The following is an 18,372-nucleotide window of genomic DNA, read 5'->3' as shown; positions in this document are numbered from 1 at the left end:
CTTCTCACAACGAAACATATTTTACAAAAGATTGCTTCGATTGGAAATTTCATTTCCCATATCGTTCCCTTCCCTTTTATCAGAATTATCTCCTTCACTCATTTGGCTTCTATGTGTGTATGCATGAAAATGTCAGCTCGACATTTTCTGGTGAAATTGTTGACAATATACTGAAAACAGAAGTGTTACAGGAACGCTGACCAAAGTCAACAGTCAAAGTCGACAGGGTCAAAATAAAGAAGAAGAAATAACAGTGATACATCTGATATACTGTAAACTTCCGGTTCCGGTTGGTTCGAATGTTGCAGCTTGCTGGTATATACGTAAAAAACGTTTGTTTAGTGATCTTGCTGGTTTGGAATGTTCTTTTTTAAGTAACTCTGCCTAAATTTGAAGATATCAAGATAAGGTTGTAAAATGTGTCATACTTAAGACAAAATATGATACTCATCTTATGTAAGCACAAAACAGGAGTATTTTGATGGTAAGGATGTCGAATCGACCCTTCCAAGGATTCCGGAAATGTAGGATTTATGATGAGGATACAATTGGAAGTGGAATAAAACGTAATAACCTCCATTATAAATTAAACGTAATAAACCTAATTTACGTGCAGATGTAAGGCTAAAGGCCTAATTTGTTATGTTAGTCTTGTTAGGCTTAGTTATCTTAGCACAAAGAATACATTTTACAGTGTATTTATGCTAAAATAACCAAACCTAACGGACCTAACCTAACAACGTAGGCATTCTTCGACTCACGTCACAACGCAAGGTTGTTCTCGTGTTGTGCGATAAGGGAAACACGGAGAAGTCAGGGTCTCCCTTATCGCACAATGCTAGGACAACCTTGTAAAATAACCAAAGAAAAATATATATTTCCCAAACAAATTGAAGGAAAAAATTAACGAAAATAATTTGCAGTTATTAAAAAACAGAAACTTAAATATCCAAAAATAAAGTGAAAATCATAAATACGGATGAAAATACGAAATAAAGAAAGTTGAATCCTACTGGAAATACGCATATATATCTACGTTAAAATCCAAAGTTCAACCTGGCAATACTGTGTGTGTACAACATGAATGTGGATACAGGAAAAAAATATGCCAAGTAATGTAAGAAAGTTTATATTATTTCACAGAACAGGAACTTGTTCTAAGTGGAAAATGCACAGTGCCAATTCAAAGCACGAATTAAGTACTACAAGTGAACATATTTTCTTTTTAGGCCGAAACTGTAAAACACAAGGGTCGCCAATAGCCAAAATATGCTTACTGAATTTAAACATAGCAATAAAAATGATCCAGGTGAACTTCACTCTCCCTTATAATAATAATAATTTATTATATTTATCGACAAATCAATAACGAAACGTGACCAGATTGCTTGTTGTTATCAAAATGTGAGAGGTCTTATATGCAAAATTAATGATATGTTATAAAATAACATACTGTCTGAATAATATGATATATTGTTCTTGTTGAAAGTTTGTTTTATGGAAATAGTTGCATTAACTTTCTAATTTATATGTGGAAATTATGTTTACATCCATAACGTCGAAGAACTAAAGAAAGCCGCCACCACAAACGTGGCTGGGGATAAATAGCGGGCGAGTTGTTTTCGTCCAATCACACTCAACCTTCAGCCAATGGGCGCAGCCGTCATTCTGCTCGTCTACTCCACATGGAGTCTCAGTCACATGTTGCCGTACTTTGCAACTTCAATGTGGAGACCGTGGGAAGGTGTTGCTGCGCGGAGGGACAGGCGTAGAGTAGATGTGTGGCAACACTTTTGCGTTGAATGTGATTGTAGCAGCTGGTGGGCGCCCTCCGTGGACTTCAAAGCCAGCCGGTCGTTAACCTAGCTAGCGCGTCGACTATACTTGGAAGAAAGACAATTTTGCACATTAGAAATTATTTCGTCGTATGAGAACCAGAGAGACGTTAACCCCGATTTATCACATTTACAGGAGAGAGGAAATAATGTATTCCCAGGATAGGAATATGTCTGACTTAAATACAGTCAGTAAATTGGAGATACATGACTCCACCTTACTGCTAAGGATTAAAAGTGGAGATATGTCGCTCTGACTACAAATAGACCTCTTCTGAGTTTATTTAAGCGAGACTGAAAACAGCAATTTTGCAGTTACGTTACTGTGGTTCTCATGCGACGATTTGAAGAACAGATGCATTATTGGATTTTCCTTGTGGAGAGCACTTTATCAGACGCCTTAGTTTATATTATGTGATGCTATTTCTTTCTAATACGGAGGTTGGAAAAATGAAACGGTTGTCCGAGGACAACCTGATCAAGCAAGTCTTCATAATTTGCTTGGTCAGGTTCAACAGCTGACAGCAGTGTGAGCGTTGTGATCGCAGCAAAGAAACGTGTAGCAACATCACTTACAAGAAGTATGTATCTGTTACGTCGAGGTACTTTCATTAGACAATGTAACCAGCGTGCGAAATCCCAGGGAAAACAGGCGGGACCCCCCCCCCCCACCAACAATCTTGACCTAAAAAATTCCCCCACCAATTAATGTTGATTTCTTATGTACTTTACTAAGAATAATATCGAAAATATACACAAAATGGTATGGTTGTGAATGTAGAATGCTTTCTCTCTCTCTCCCCAAGAAATCATTAACAGACACCAATAACAATATGCGCACAGCACAAGGAAAGTAAAACAAGAATGCAAGTCAAATATAATTATAAATTATAATTGATTTTTTATAATACAGAGCAAAAACTAAACAAAAGCTTATACATAATAATACAATTTCAACTATTTTGTAATTTGACATCTTTAACCAGGTAGTAAATTAATCAACTTGCTACTTTATAAATATCTGTTATATATGTTAAAAGTAACATATGTATTTAATAATATATTTTTTAAATATTTAGAAATTGTATTTCATACTTAATAACATTATTAGTAGAGTAGTGGGCCGGGTTCTACGCCCGAAAATGAGGTATAGTGAGGTACACAGTGTTGCCAACCTCTTACTCGAAAAAATAACCAAGGTTTTTCTTTTTCGGTCTAACCTAACCTCAAACAAGGAGCTGGCAACCTTGCTTGAGGCTTTTCTCGCAGTGTTGCCAGCTGGGGCTCGGTGGGGCTCAGTGCCAACCTCTTACTCGAAAAGTTACCAAGGTTTTTATTTCTTGGGCTAATCTAACCTAACGCGAGGAGCTGGCAATCTTGCTTGAGGCTTTTCTCGCAGTGTTGCCAGCTGGGGCTCGGTGGGGCTCGCAGTGTTGCCAACCTCTTACTCGAAAAAATGACCAAGGTTTTTATCTTGGTCTAACCTAACCTCAAGCAAGGAGCTGGCAATACTGCTTGAGGCTTGTCTTGCAGTGTTGCCAATATTTTACTCGAAAAGTTACCAAGGTTTTTATTTTGGTCTAACCTAACCTAAGGCAAGGAGCTGGCAATCTTGCTTGAGGCTTGAGGCTTGCTTTAATTAATTGCATAAATCAAGGTTGCCAACCTACTGGTATTTCTACCATGGTTTTTTTTACAAAAAAAAGAGAGAGGGGGAAGAGTTAAACAACCGACAATGCTGCCAACACCTACCTATAGTTTTTCTTACTTGATAAGGGTTTAGCCAATTTATACACTGGCGTAACATACACACACTGTGCAATAGAGCCGGCAACAAATATATACTGCCGTAAAAGAGAGATGGCAACACAGTATGTGTGTGCGTGTGTGCGTGTATAATATGTAGCATTATTAACTAGAGTGTGTTGGCAACCTACCTGCAATTAAAAAAAAAACTAGAGACGTCAATGTTGCCGTAAGATAAAGAGGGAGACTAAGCTGGCAACAGTGGTGAGCGAATATGCCTTATTTCCAAGTTCTGGGCGTCAATGTATATCGGGATTTTTGTAAAAATCTTATCGCGGGAACGATGTGCTGCACATGCATATGCGCGCACCTGTATTGTGACGCAAACAAACAAATAAATAATTGTTGTTTTTTAGGATTCCTGGCCCCTAACCCCGCCAGGGTGCGTGGTGCCCAACCCAAAAAGGTTCTAACGGCTGCGACTCTAGATAGTCGCACCTCTGTAGGGTTTCACGTGTTTTTTTTTTTTCCCCCCCAAACTTCCATGAAACCCTACAGAGGACCTCCGTAATGCATGCAACGTGTACTAACGACTCTAGTGTTATTTTGATGTTGTAATATTTTTGGATATAGAGTTTTATTGTGAGATATAGATAAAAATAATTATGTTTATTATAATATTTTTTTGATGAAGATGGATAATGTATGTGTGTGTGTTACAAATAAAGTTGCATGCTTTTTTCTAGTGTGTGTGTATGTGTTTTTGATGTTTCGACAGCATCTGAAACGATAAAAAAGAATTTTATTGTTAATTTTCTCGTGTAAAAAAAAACAACAACAAATTTTTTTTGTGCAAATTTTCTGATTGTCTCTCGTGCTATAGTGCAAAAAAGATATTGTAACTGATAACTAATGAAATAGACATTTGTAACTGATCTGAACTAGTGAAATTTTCGTATTGTGCCATTGAAACTGATTGTGCTAGTACAAAAATTTCTTATTGTGCAAGAAAAAAATGTAAAAAACTTGTTAAAACTGCTCTGTGACCCTCTCGTTCTTCACGTCGTGGACGAAGGACTTCTCTGCAATCAGGATAACGCTGCATACGGTGTCCTCGGGCAGCGCGTCGTGGAACTCGCAGACGACCTTGATGTTGGTTCGATCGTTGACCACCACCTGCTTCCTCTTCGTGGTATTGATGACGAACATGGGTCTGCGGGTTTTGAATTCGCTGGGCGTGTAGTACATGTCCATGCTTCCCTCGGTCACGCGTTTGAAAGAGGTGTAAGCTTCGTAAAGTTTGAGGTAATCGTCTTTGGTCATGTCGAGGTTGTAATTCTCGCGCGGGAACACTTCGTTTCTGCCATTCTTCAGATAAACATTCTTGATCTTGCAGTCGTCGAACATGCTGGAATTTTTTTCCTGGTTGTTATCGCGCCCGGTCTGAAAGAGCACGACGACGAAATCTGGCATGTCGAACTGTATGTTGTTGAACTGCGTCGTCACGTCGAATTCCATGTGACTTCCCGACGCCATCTTCTGCACGCACTGGTAACCGTGAAAGTGAATCGGTACCTGCGGACTCTTCAAGATCTCCGCTTTGTACTTGAGGGCGTAGTTTGTTTCGTATTCTACGATCGGCATTCTCAATTCCATGCTCCGGATGACGCACTTGGCCGCTTCAGGTAATGTGTTGGCTATCGGCGTGCCGTCGGCGTTCAAGTTGGTGTATCGCATCAGTGCGTCGTTGTCGTTGGCCGCTCTTCGAAACGTGACGCGCAATCCTCCCTTCCACATGATCTCCTTGTAGTCCGAGAAGAATCCCGGCAGCAGACGCATGGGAAAAAGCACCGTGTGACTTTTAGTCGATATTTTGGTCCCCGCTTCGAATCCTCCCGCCTGGTAGTATGCTGCGTCTGTTTTGGATAATTTCAATGTTCCCACTGCCGTCGACGTGATGCCTGGATAATCTATTCTGTCTATGACGGTGTTGTGTTTCCTCACCTCCACCTGCGAGAACAGGTGAGGCACGAAGTTGTCCACGAGTATCAAATTTGCATTGGGCGGAAACGCATCTCCGTTTTCCTTCTTCACCACGTCGAATTGAAGGTAGAGGTCCGCTCTGTGAGGATGAACGAACCCATCGCCTACGTCCACGTCGTATTCGATCTCCCTGTTTGCTTCGTTGAGATTGGCGAACGTGCGACGGTTGGGAGGGAAAGATTGCAATTCGTAACTTTCGATTTGCTCCATTTTCACTATGTGTGTTATTTATTATACGTTGATCTCCACGATGGCCGTCGTAGTGGCACCTGCGAAATCCACCACGTCTCCTTTCTCGTTTGTCACCACCAACTCTATGTTGTCTATGCGGTTGCGGCATACTGGAAAATAGATCGGCGAAGAGGGTGTGTAGATGATCGGTTCCATGAATTCGGAACTGGGTTTGAACGTAGCTATGATTCCTGTCTGCTTGTGACTTCCCAGCAGCTCCCCGTCCGAGGATTTCGTGATCATGCCTTCCGCCACGTTGCAGTGAACGTTCAGAGTTTCGATGGCTAGAAATTTAGGAATATTGACTGCCGTGTGCTTGATGCCAGCTTCGAGTTTGGTGTTGTTCTCGAAACCTAGAAGTTCTCCTATGGTGCCCAGGTCCACGGTCTCCGTTGCCGATACGATTTCCACTCTGTGCGTGACCGAATTTTGAGAAAGGTACGTGCCTTTGGGTAACTGAGCTTGCAAAGTGGAAAGATTGTATTGACCTGGCGTGACGACAATGTGCTCGCTTCCGACGCTAATTTTGTTGTTGTGCTGCGTGACGTTAGGTATGAGGTACATGCTGTAGAATGCACGCAGAGCCACGGATTTAGGATAGACGATGTCGTCGTGCAGCGTGAGTTTCAAGATTGAAGATTCGCTCGTGAGATGGAACACGCCCATCGTATTTAAGATTCCACAATGCTTTCTGAAAATGTTCCACCGACGGGTTATTTATTTTAGACATGTATGCGAGAACAGAAAGGCATAGGTGGCCGCAGTTAACATCGGTGAAACCCTGGATGCGTTTGTCATTGTAGTAGAGGTTGGCAACACTGAGATACTTCACCAACCTGGCAGGTGGTGTGCCACCGAACGAATCGAAAACAAATGCATTGTTATCGTCAATTTTGAGGTAGCATATCCAATGTGTACCAGGATTTTTGTAACTGTCCAGGTTGACCACGCCATACTCCTTTTTCTTCACAGCAGAGGGTAGAGAATCGGACATGAAAACACCCCTGAAGTTTTTTATTCCCAACAGTTCGATCAGAGATTCAATATCGAAGTTGGACAGGGCTTCTTTTTTTTTTTATATTTCTTCAAAGCATCGAGGTTGCTTTTTTGTTTTTTGGTTATACCTTTCCCCTTCTTCTCCATAGCCAGGTTGTGACGTTTCTGTTCTTCCAACTCGGCTTTGTTCTTCTTCGAGTCGATGACGGTTTTCGCGATGGCGGCACTTCCGCCGGCCAAACTTCCAACAGCCCCCAATGCTGCCAGGATGGCTGGGATGCTGAATATGAAACCTCCGATTTTTTGCTGTTTCCGCGAACGCTGCAAGCGTCTCAATTGAGGTGTGCTGAGAAGTAATTTCATTCCGTGTCCTTTCATCAAGCAAGAACGTTTCTTCTCGCGTTGTTTTTTGGTGAGTAAACCATCGAGGGTACCTAGATTTTTCAGATTGGAGTATGGTATCTGGTACACGACACCTTTGGGCTTCATGTTGATGCTCTATATGTTATGTTCACGGTATGTTATTTATATATATGTTTTGAGATTTTTTTTGTTTTGTGTAATTTTTTTCGGTATGTTATTTATATATAAATGTTCTGAGATTTTTTTGTTCCGTGTAATTTTTTTTTTTCAAGGATATACTCCGCGCAGAGCTGTTACACAAATTCTATTACGTGCTTTGTTTTCTTACCAAGAAGTTCCTTTGTACCCTTGTACACGATTTGAGTTTTGTTCTCGATTAAAATAGCTAGCTTCTCGTCGGATAACATGTTAGCGTATCGATCTGGTAAAAATAGACTGTATTGTGCGTTGAGCAACAAACGCGCCTTGGGACCATACTGGGTAGAAACAATTGAACCGGAAGTTATCGTGTAAGGTTTGTCCACTTCTAATTCCTGAATTTTTACATACTCTACTGACAAATTTAGCATTTGTTTTAATGCTTGAAAGTCACTCATTTTTTCAGTCGTCATATTGAAGAGAAATTTTCAGTGTGTGTGTTATTTATATATCAAGTTTTCGACAGAGGAAAAAAGTTCGTGCTTCGGAAAACACGATGATGTGCGTGATAATATCTTCCGTCTCTTGTTTAGATCTACGCCAATCATCCGTGTATTGTCTTCTTCCCTGCCTCGCCTCGTGCAGTTCGTCCATCCTCTCGTTTAATTTTTCCCCTGCAGCCGAAAGAAGAGTGTCGAGATCACCGCACCTCATGCCACTGATCTCCCGAAGATAATCCTTAACAGCCATTTCACAAGGGATGCGAAATTCCGGCGTTGATCTCGCTATGATTAAAAGTTTATTAACATCTCCGTTTACTGCGTGTTTAAAAATTTTACACAACAGTTCGTGTGGCAAGACGGTTATACCAGACATGATGTGTTTTTTTTTTTTTTTACTGTATGTTATTTATATACCCCACCCAAGTTTTTGTTTTGTGTTCATGGCGATGGTGGTGCCCAGTGCTGCAACTCTTTCTCCCAGCGAAGCGTCTCTGCTGACGAATCTTTCGAAAGCTGCGTGCTCTAACTTTCTGTCTGCTTCGTGACGTGCATCCAGTTCGGTGCGAGTGGTGTTGTAAGCGATGTCGTGATCTTTGCATGCGGCGTCCAACGGATTCACACCCCTGTCTCCTCTCTTCAATCTTTTCTCGAGTTTGGTACCTGGTCCGCAGTACTGGTAGCCGGGTAAATGCATCTCGAAAGGTAACTTGTTGATGATGTCGTTCACGAGTCCCTTTCCTTCGGCCATGTTCCAGAATCTCGGAGGCAGCGTGTTGATAATTTTAATGAGGTAACCTATGCCCTTGTCGTCGTTCACGATGAAGTTGGAAAGTTTTGTGCTGATCATGTCCACAATTCCTACCTTCTCGTTGTAGAAATTACGATTGCCTGCAGTCTCCTCTCCTGCAATAACCAACAACCTGTCTATGAGCTTGCGCACGTCGTCCACCCAAACGAATTCTTTGGGCAGGGTGTTGTAGAGTTTGACGCCGCTGCCTGTTTTCACCTGGTTCCATATCGGCTTGATGAGATTTCTGTACTTCTCGCCGCTGCTGGATTTGACCCTATTCTGCGAGGCGTCGTTGTTTTGGTATAAGGCATCCGTCATGATCAAAATTTCCTTGTAACTCTGGTAATCTTCGTCGGTGTAATCTTTCGGCTGCTTTTTGGCAACGAGTTCCCACAGTCCCACCGTACCCGGATACCTGTTCCAACTATCCTTCTCGCCTAAATTAACTTTAATGTCGTTGCCTTCGAAGGTAACTTTCGATTTTCCAATCTTCCAAACCACACCGCCGCCTTCGTTGCTCTCCATGCTCGGATACAATCCGAAAACTTCATCCTTGTCGAATTTCGCCGTGCTCAGGTAGTCTCGTGCCAAAGGTCCCAACTCGATCTTATCCAAAGACGACGACGTGCTACCTATGGCTCGACGTCGTGGCGGTACGTCTCTTAGTTCGAACGGCGTCGAAGGAATGCTCGAAATGGGCGTGGGTACGGTGTAATTTTTAGCTGCAAGTGGTACGAGTTCGTTGATCAAATTTTTATTTTGTTCCGTGACACCTTTAATTTCTTTACCTAGATCGCCGATGGCGTCGATCACAGGTTGATCTTGACGTTTCTTCTCTTCGTAGAATCCGCGATTCTCGGATTTCCAACCTTTGAAGCGTTTCGCGAGGTAATCGCGAAGCTTGAGATTTTCGTCTTCGATTTTTCGTTTCGTCATAGCGTTATTTATACTCATCGTTTCTCACAACGTTGCAACGTTTAGAAAGTCGTTGATTTTGTTTCTGTATTTTCCCTCGTTAGGTTTTCTCGTCATGTCGATCGTCGCGAATCCGAAATCGTCACTGTTCCAACAGTGGGAGCAGCAGCGTTCCGAAAATTGATTGTAGTTCATGTCTCCGCCTACGTAGTCATCGTACGCGTGCTTGAGGTTGGTGTGATCTTGACGAAACAAACATATGAAATTAGCGTTGTCGCGTACTAACTGTTTTGGAATTTTGGAAAACGTTTGAGCTAGGAAGAAGCAATCTATTCCTTTGTGACGACCTTGCGTGAAAAAATTGCGAATTTCATTTTGATTTTCCAGGATGACATCGTCGAACACAACGACTGAATTTTCACGACAATCGTGGAGTGGTTTTATTTCCGAAGAGAACGTTGCAATGTCCAGACCATCGTACAGTTTTATCAGTTGCTGGTATTTCGCTTGTTCGAGACTTTTCGAAAATACGTAGAGGTGCCTGTTCTTCCAATCTAACCAATTCGGTGCGAGGAGAAAATTGTCCACGAGCAGTGTTGTTTTCCCACACTCTGAAGGACCTACGATCAGACAGCGGATGCTGTCGGGAAGCAACTCACCGTTCTTTTTTTTCGTTTGACTTTCCGAATCCGGTAGACGCTTCACCACGTTCCACGTACTCACAAGATCACTTCGTTCGCGTCGATCCAACTTTTTTCCGGAAGTCCCAGCCATTTGACAAACAGTTTGTCGCCTTTCCTACGCAATACTTTCTCGATGAGGTACGTGTCGGGATGTTTTGTTTTAGAGAGTTCCTCTTCGTAAAATCTTCCTTTCAAAATCTCGCCGCTACTATCTTTTATTATATACGTGTGTCGGTTTCCGGGTAAAACTCGAACCACCGTAAAAAGTTCCGTGCTCCAATTTTTTGTGAATCCCTTCTCGAAGGTGCGTTTGAATTTGCTGATCCTCACCTGGTCTCCAATTTTGAATTTTGATTTTTTGGTAGTCGTGGGAGTGTACTTTGGACAGTAAACTGTAGAAATTAAACGCTGCTCGTCAGATTTCGTAACGTCAGCTGGCTTCATGCCTATCGTTCTGTGTACCGTATTATTATAGGTGTCGACGAGTTCCGGCAGTATGTCGACCCATTTGTAATTTCCTCGAAGCGTGAATCGTTTCCACATGTGTGTTTTCAAGGTTCGATTAAATCTTTCCACGATGCTGGCTTTGATGTGACTGAAGGTCGAATAATGTCGAATGTCATGTTTTTGAATAAACTTTTGGAATACGGCATTGTAAAATTCCTTCCCCCTGTCCGTTTGCAAAAACCGAGGCCGTCTGTCGCTTTCGCGAAAAATTGTCTTGAATGCTTCCGTGACGCATGTCCCCGTTTTGGCTTTCAAAGGTAGAGCCCATGCGAATTTCGAAAACGTGTCTATGACGGTGAGGAGGTACTTGTTGCCCTTGTTCAATTTATGCACATTTTTCAAATTGCCGCTACTCATCTCCACGAGGTCACTTTGCCAGAGGTCATCGATTCCCTTGGTTACCACCGCCAAACGTTCGTAGTTGCGACGTGCAGGTTTATGCAATTCTTCGACGATGGCTTGCCTAGACATTTTTAGAGATTACGTTTGAAGAGAAGCACCAGCGTGATGGGATTCAAAGAGGGTGGCACCTCACCAGTGTTTTGAATGATCAGCTTATCGCCGGCACTCACGTCAAAAACGGTAAGATCTTCGTCTTCGTGTATTTCATATATGTTGCGCGTTTCGTTCCAACGTGCCAGAGGAATGTTTCCTGCTTTCTGGACACCACGATTCGATATCAAGGTCATGGTGGGAACGCTAGCTTTTCTGCCGTGAGACCAGTACGAAAATTCATTTATCTGAATCGTGCCATCGAGGAGAAACTTGTAGTACGGATGATAAGGATGTAACATGTACAGTTTGTTACCTTCGACGAACGTGGAGATTCTCTGTTGATTGGGTACGCTGTTGATTTCGATGGCTTGCAGAGAATGCAGTTTAGCGAATTTAGTATCGACGCTAACGAGGTTGCTGTGAAGCTGTCCCAGTGTATTTTGTACGGGCAACAAATGTTCGACGATGGTATCCGTTACTGTAGAAAATGACGGCTTGATTTTCACTTCCACGTTCAACTGCTTGAAGTTTTCGTTGAGTTCTTGTAATTTGGCACCGAAAGAGGCCAGCGTCGATTCCTGCGTGGATTCCAACACTCCAACTTGATCTCTGATGTTGACGACGATACTCTGAAGGTTCTCGACTTGATTCAATTTCGAACTTTTCTCGGTGAGATCGTTCACGATGCTTCGCATCTCGGTAAACTGCGTGTGAAGGTCGGCGACGCTCTGCGAAGTGGGCAGCGTCGACACCAGCGAAGCAAGTTCGTCTCGAATCTGTTCCACGTTCGCCGTTTCCGTTTCTAGTCGTTTCAGCATACGTGATATGCTCCTTTTCAAAGCGTGTAATTCTTTTGAGGTGGGGAGATTGGCCACCCTACTCTCGAGATCGCTCAATGAACTTTTGATGTCGCTCGAATCGGATAGTGCCGTCACCGCCGTTTTCAATTTTTCCAAATCTTCGCTCGAAGGTACGCTCGTCCGTAACGATTCCAAGTCATTCTGTATGTTGTCCAGTACGTGATGAAAATGAGCAAGATTTGATTCGACGTTCAAATTTTCTAAATATTCGATCTTCTGCTGAACCGTGCTCAACGTGTCTTGTATGCTCGTCAACGCGTTTGCTTCAGCGTGAATATTTTTAATTTCTTCGTTGATCAACTCCAGAGATGCCTGAAGCGTAGCGATGGTGGTTTGAATGTGTTCGAAATCTTGATAAGCCTCCAATTGAATTTTTATGTTCGCGACGCTTTTGCCGATGACTTGCAGTTCGTCTGACGATGGTAGGTTCGTCATGGTATCTTCCAAAGTCTGTAACTTGGATTTAATTTCTTCCAACGTGCTGGCGAATTCTTCTTGTAATTTGGAAACAACAACATGCAAGCGTTCTACATCAATATCCTTCACGACGGTTTGAAGTTCAGAGAAATTCTTTTCGATTGCCGAAGTTCGTTCTTCGATTTCGAGTTTCAATTTTTCCAAATCTTCATTTTTCGATTGAAATTGCTGCAATTTGGCCAAATCATTTTGAAGCTTATCCACGCTCAACTGTATATTTTGAACGTTGTCGTAAGAAGGTACGTCGACATAATTTTTTATGAGCGTTTTCAGTTCGGAATCGATTTTCAGAATGGGGTCGAGACATTGCGTTTGGAGCGTAGCGATCTCGGACTCTAAACTTTTGTTTAAGGTCTCCTGCAAAGCAATCAAATCGCTCCTCAACTTTTTAATTCGGACGTCCAACATGAGAATCTCTTCTGCGTGGTCTACACGCTTGGTGTTGCCGAAAATATCGTTAGGCATTTTGGTTAACGGTTATTTATAATAGGATAGACGATTCGTAATTCTACGAAGAGAGGAATAAGTTTGTCGTAATCTCCTAGGAGTTCCACGTATAAACAATCTCCTGCAGAAACATCGTACGTAATGTTAGAAAGCATCTTGTCGTGCTTGATTCGAAAAATGTTCTTGCCGGTAGATATTTTGATTTCGCCTACGTTTTCCGGATTCACGGTAATTTGAAGTTTTCCATCGATCGGAATTTTGTAAAAATGTAAATTGTTGTTAAAGACATAAAACATCTTGCCTACATCGTCATCCAATTTCGTCCAAATGCTATTAAGGTGAACAATCAGTAGACCGTTGAGTTTAGTTAACATGGAAGGTAGAAATTCATGATCTGTCGTCGCGCGGTGTACAGTCTCCATGTTGGTTTGTTTTCGGAAACCAAAGAGATTCATAGGTATGCTGGTTATTTAAAATACGGTCAAAGTTTTTTTTGTAATGACAGTCAGTGTTTTTTTTTGTAATAACTAACAAAATGATTTTTTTTGTTTTTTTTGTTTTTGTTTTATGAATCTTCTGTTGAAGATGGGCATATGTTGCAGGTTTTGCTTTCTGCTAAGCGATAGTGCCCCCACGGCAGTGTGTGGATTCCACATTGGAGAACACACCTCTTGTCGTCGTTGGGATCCAGGGCAATCTTCCTCACTTTGTTGGTGGTCAACACATGGTCGACGCTCTGGATGCGCTGTTCTGCTCTTAGAACCGACGACCTGGTCTTGAGGCAATCCACGAAGTCCTCGAATGTGAGATGCTCCCGAACCACCTGTCTGCCGACACCCTTGGCCTTCTTGGTAACGCTACCCTCGGCTTTGATGGTATAGGCCTTGGCGCGAAGACCTGCAAACTCGAGAATCACATCTCCGTCCTTCTCATCTTTGAGTTTGCCAGGCACCTTCTTGTTGCGGGCCAGGATACCGCTCTGGTTCGGTTGGGGATAGCCTGACGTGTCAAAGAGGTTAACCAAAGATGGAACTGTGGCTATATCCCCGTATGCGTCGGCTGTGTGAACGTGGTACACCAAGCTGTCCGTGTCCGTGTAGAGAAGCGAGATGTTGTGGCCGTAGTGTGGACGTAATATGTCGTAGTATGTCTCGAACATGTGGAGCTTGCTCAGATCCAGAACCGTGGCTCCAACGTAGATGGGCTTGGTGAGTTTCACCACACCTTGCCGCTCGTTATAGATTGTTCGAGACTTGAACAATGGACTCGCGACAAGCTGACGACATCGCTCTTTCCTCGTCACCAATTTTATGTCCACGCGATTCCGTACATTCTCCATGGTTTTGCCAAACACTGCATTATTCATAAGCTTGAAGAAATCCTTATCAAGCTCGGACGTGGCTGCGGTGCGGTGTTTGGTGTTGAGCTCGATATATGGACGCAACCATGGAGAATGCTCGAACTTGAGGATGTGGTGAACTGCGTGGACTGTGACCCCTCGCTGCATCAACCACCGGAGATTCTTGTAGTGCAGGACGTAATTCTTCTTGGATTCAAAATCCATGACGAGCTTCTTCTGGTTGGAATCGGGCGGACACTTGAACTCGGGTGCAGGGGGAAGATCGCAGAACAAATCCTGCAGCTTCTCGGAGAACTCAAGGTCCACCTCGGCGAAGAACCCATGTTTCGAATCGTCGAAACCTTTAATGTTGAAGTTGGAAGGGTCAGCCCACTCGAACCCTCTAAAAGGGAGTGGCTGCATCATGGAGTGCCCGTACAAGTTATTCACGTCCGTGTGCATGATGTAGCTCGACGGTTGGGTGGAGTCGTAGCCAGTAGCCATGTGATGGTTGTTGGCGCGCGCGTGCCGTTGCGACACCTGAACCATTCCACCCCGCACGGCACGTTCTACAAACAGCATCATGTCCACGTCCGAAAGAAGTTCCAGCTTGATTTTCGTCACCAGAAACATGGCTGACCACGCCAGTCCGGGGAGACTATAGAAGTAGGCGGGATCCAGGTGGTAGATCTTCATTGCGGTCGCCCGGAACGTCTGGAACACGTCGGCGAGGAGCGTCACATCAAGTCTGAGGTAGGCGTCGTGGTAGTCTCCGAGAGTTCGACAACCTAGCTCGCGCCACATGGACTGGGCGTGATGATATTCTTCGTCGGTAATGTTCGAGCCTCGTAGCTGACTGTAGAACTTCGCCTGGGGAGGTAGCGACGTCTCCGCAAACTTGGTAGAGTCGGTGATGTATTCGTAGGGGTAGACCCCCTTACGCCTGAAGAGACCGGCGTCCAAGTTCGGAAAATTCGCAGAGGTAATAAGCATTTGTTCGTTGCTCAGCTTCCCCGCGAGAGCATCGAGGCTGGCCGGGAGGAACCTCAGGGAGTCGAGGAAGCGAAGTTCGACGGTAGAGTCTGCTCCCGGGATCGACACTAGTTTGCTCACACTGATGTAACGCTCCTCGTTCTGCGCCAAGACGTTGATTCGCTCGTTGTCGTACCCAAGATGCTTGATCAGGTGGTGAAAGTCGTACCCCGAGCCATTGTGAAAAAACACAGGGATGAAGCGCGAGTCCCGAGCCAAGCGGTTGCAGTCGTTGCACCAAGGACCAACATACCTACCGTTAAAGTGATCGTGGTGTCGGACTTTACAGTTGTTGGCGGTGTACTCCTCGACGCAGACAGGGCAAGCGATGGCCTCGTCGTGTCTACGTTGATCGTCGGGGGACAGTGGGAGCATAGACTTGGGGGCCAACAGTACCTTCCCTATCTCGATAGCCTCGACAACCATCCTCTCGAGGAAGTGTTTGGCTGCGTCGAGACCACGGTACACGTAGGGCTCGGGGGCGATGTGCTGGTCTCGTCGCACCACAACGTATGCGAAACTGGATGCCTCGTGGAGTTGGTAAGGGGTAGTGGAAGAAACTTCGGGATCGGGATCGCAAGTAGACAGGGGTTTGAGGAAGGCCTCGAAATCCGCGATGATGATAGCCGGGTGCTCCACCATGGCACCGTGCATGTGGAAACGCTCCATGGTGCCAGGTTTGGGCAAGTCTGCCAAACCAGGTTCGTTGGCTTTGCAGTAGAGCTTGTGGTTAGCGAGCTTCTCGGCAGCGATGTTGGGACCTCTGATGCGCTGGTAATCCTGCTGTTCTCGATTACGAAATATAGACAAGCACCTGGGACAAACTTCTATGTGGTGTTCGTCTTTGCTCAGCTGGCTTGAAACAAGCCGAGAGAGCGAGCGAATGAGGGTGTAATGGTGGTGGGTCTCGTCCTTGATAAGCAGAAGATGAATTTCCTGCGCACTATCGTCGTCTACGTTGCTCACCCGGATAGGGAAAACCACATTTTTGTTTTCGGTGAGGCCATAAACGTTGATGGCCAACCGAGGGTTGTGTGTACGGGCCTCGAACTTGCGAATATCCGAGACCTCCACCGGGAAGTTGATCCCAGCAATGGCATCTTCCAGCTCTGGCTCATAGGGTAGGTAGTGGTTAACTCGGTGTGGATGGTTTTTCCAGTGAACAGGGTGCAACGCCGCAAGCACACACCATACGAAGCACTTGTTATCTTTATTTTGGATGTTCAGGACGGCCGTCTTTGCCGCAATTGCTTTTGGTAAGCGAACGTAGCTGGAGGCGGAGAGAGGCACAAACTTGGAAAGTTTGACGCGCAGCTCGTGAGGCTCACCACACAGCGAACCCCCCGAGCCCTTAGCTTCATGTTCTTCTTGCTTTGCCAGCAGCTCCTCGACAAACTTGTTGTAGATGTCCTCGAGGTTGTCGACATCCGCCAAATGCAGCGTCTTCGCCTTGGTGTTGTGGCAGAAGCTGTAAATTTCATCAGACGGCTTCTTGTACCAGCAACAAAGCGATGCGTAGAATTTGGTAGAGTGCGTTGCAAGCGCATCGCCGAGAATGGAAATAATTTGGGCTTGCACGTTCTCCAAAAAGCTACGCACGTCGCATGAGTCCTCCGAAGTAAAAGGAAAGTCTTCTAACAAATGCTGGAAAGCAGACTGGTTCGCTTTCGCCACATGCTTGACACGTTTGGCGAGTGGTGCATTGATGGTGGCTGCTTCTGCCTCTCTCTTGGTGGAGGTCGAAGGCTGTGCCCCAGATGTATTTTTGCTTAGACAAGTAAGCTTATGTTTCTTGGCATACGCAATCGTAATATGTTTATTGCATCCGGAACACAGTTCAGTGGCAGCCAAATGCTTGTCTGGCACGCAGGTGCGACAATGTCTTGCAAAATTTTTGCTTAATATAGTTTTTTTGCACACAGGGCAACTTTTCATAGAGGGCATTTTTTCGGGGTATGTTTATTTATATATGGGAAGCGTTGTCTTCCTCAAATATGTGTTTTAATCAACTCTATAAAAAAATATAAAAAAATATATAAGAAAAATATGATTGTAGATGGAAAAAACACAATAAATATTGTATGTATGTGTAATTTTATTTAGCTTACTTTCGCTAGACACGAATTTTCTTCAGATTTTATTGCCCACTAGTATATTTTTCCACCAATCTAGTAGAGGTGTGAAACTATGAAAATATACTTGTTTATATATATTTTTTTTGTTTTGGCTGATATAATAGCAAATATATATATAGTTATTTTGAAATTCTAAAACTTTCAGGTATACTTATTTTTATATGCAAACATACATCATAAAAAAATTACACAATCGTATTTTTTTCCATACACATATTTTTTATTTTCAGAAAACAAAATTATTTTCGATCTTTATTTTTTAAAAAAATTTATTTGTGTTTATAGTATTTGTCGGGCAATAGCAGATAGAGCAAGAATCGTTTTCCTACAACCCATAGTTTATAAATTACAAAACATCTTAGAAATTACATCTTGAAATTTTAATCCAAAATAACTCAAAAACAGCAGGCACTAGTCATCATCCCTCCATTAGGTTGTAGAGTACTTCTAATTTTGTATCGAATACTATTAAAATTTTCGAAATAGGGTAAAAACTAAGCCAGCAAATCAAGTTTCTCAAAAAATAAAAAAATTGTCTGTATTTCCGAAACTTGAGGGGGTGGAATTGATTTTATTTGCCAGTCGAATAGTTCTCGTCGAATCCTATCCAACAAACCTAAAATCATCATCCTAGCTCAATTAGGAGCCGAGAAAATCAATATCTTGGAAAACATCTTAAGATTTTTGTCTTAAGAAAATTTTCTTGACAGACCGGAAGTAACATCTTGACAGACCGGAAGTCGACTTTCTTAAAGATTAAGATATTTGTCTTAAGACATTTTCCAAGACATTGATTTTCTCGGCTCCTATGGGGCCTAGAACCATGTAACTTTGGTC

Source organism: Lepisma saccharinum, chromosome 27, assembly GCF_977018435.1.
Source record: "Lepisma saccharinum chromosome 27, izLepSacc3.1, whole genome shotgun sequence".
NCBI classification, from domain to species: Eukaryota; Metazoa; Arthropoda; class Insecta; order Zygentoma; family Lepismatidae; genus Lepisma; species Lepisma saccharinum.
The sequence above is the reverse complement of the archived record's forward strand: the minus strand, read 5'-3'. Positions refer to the sequence as shown.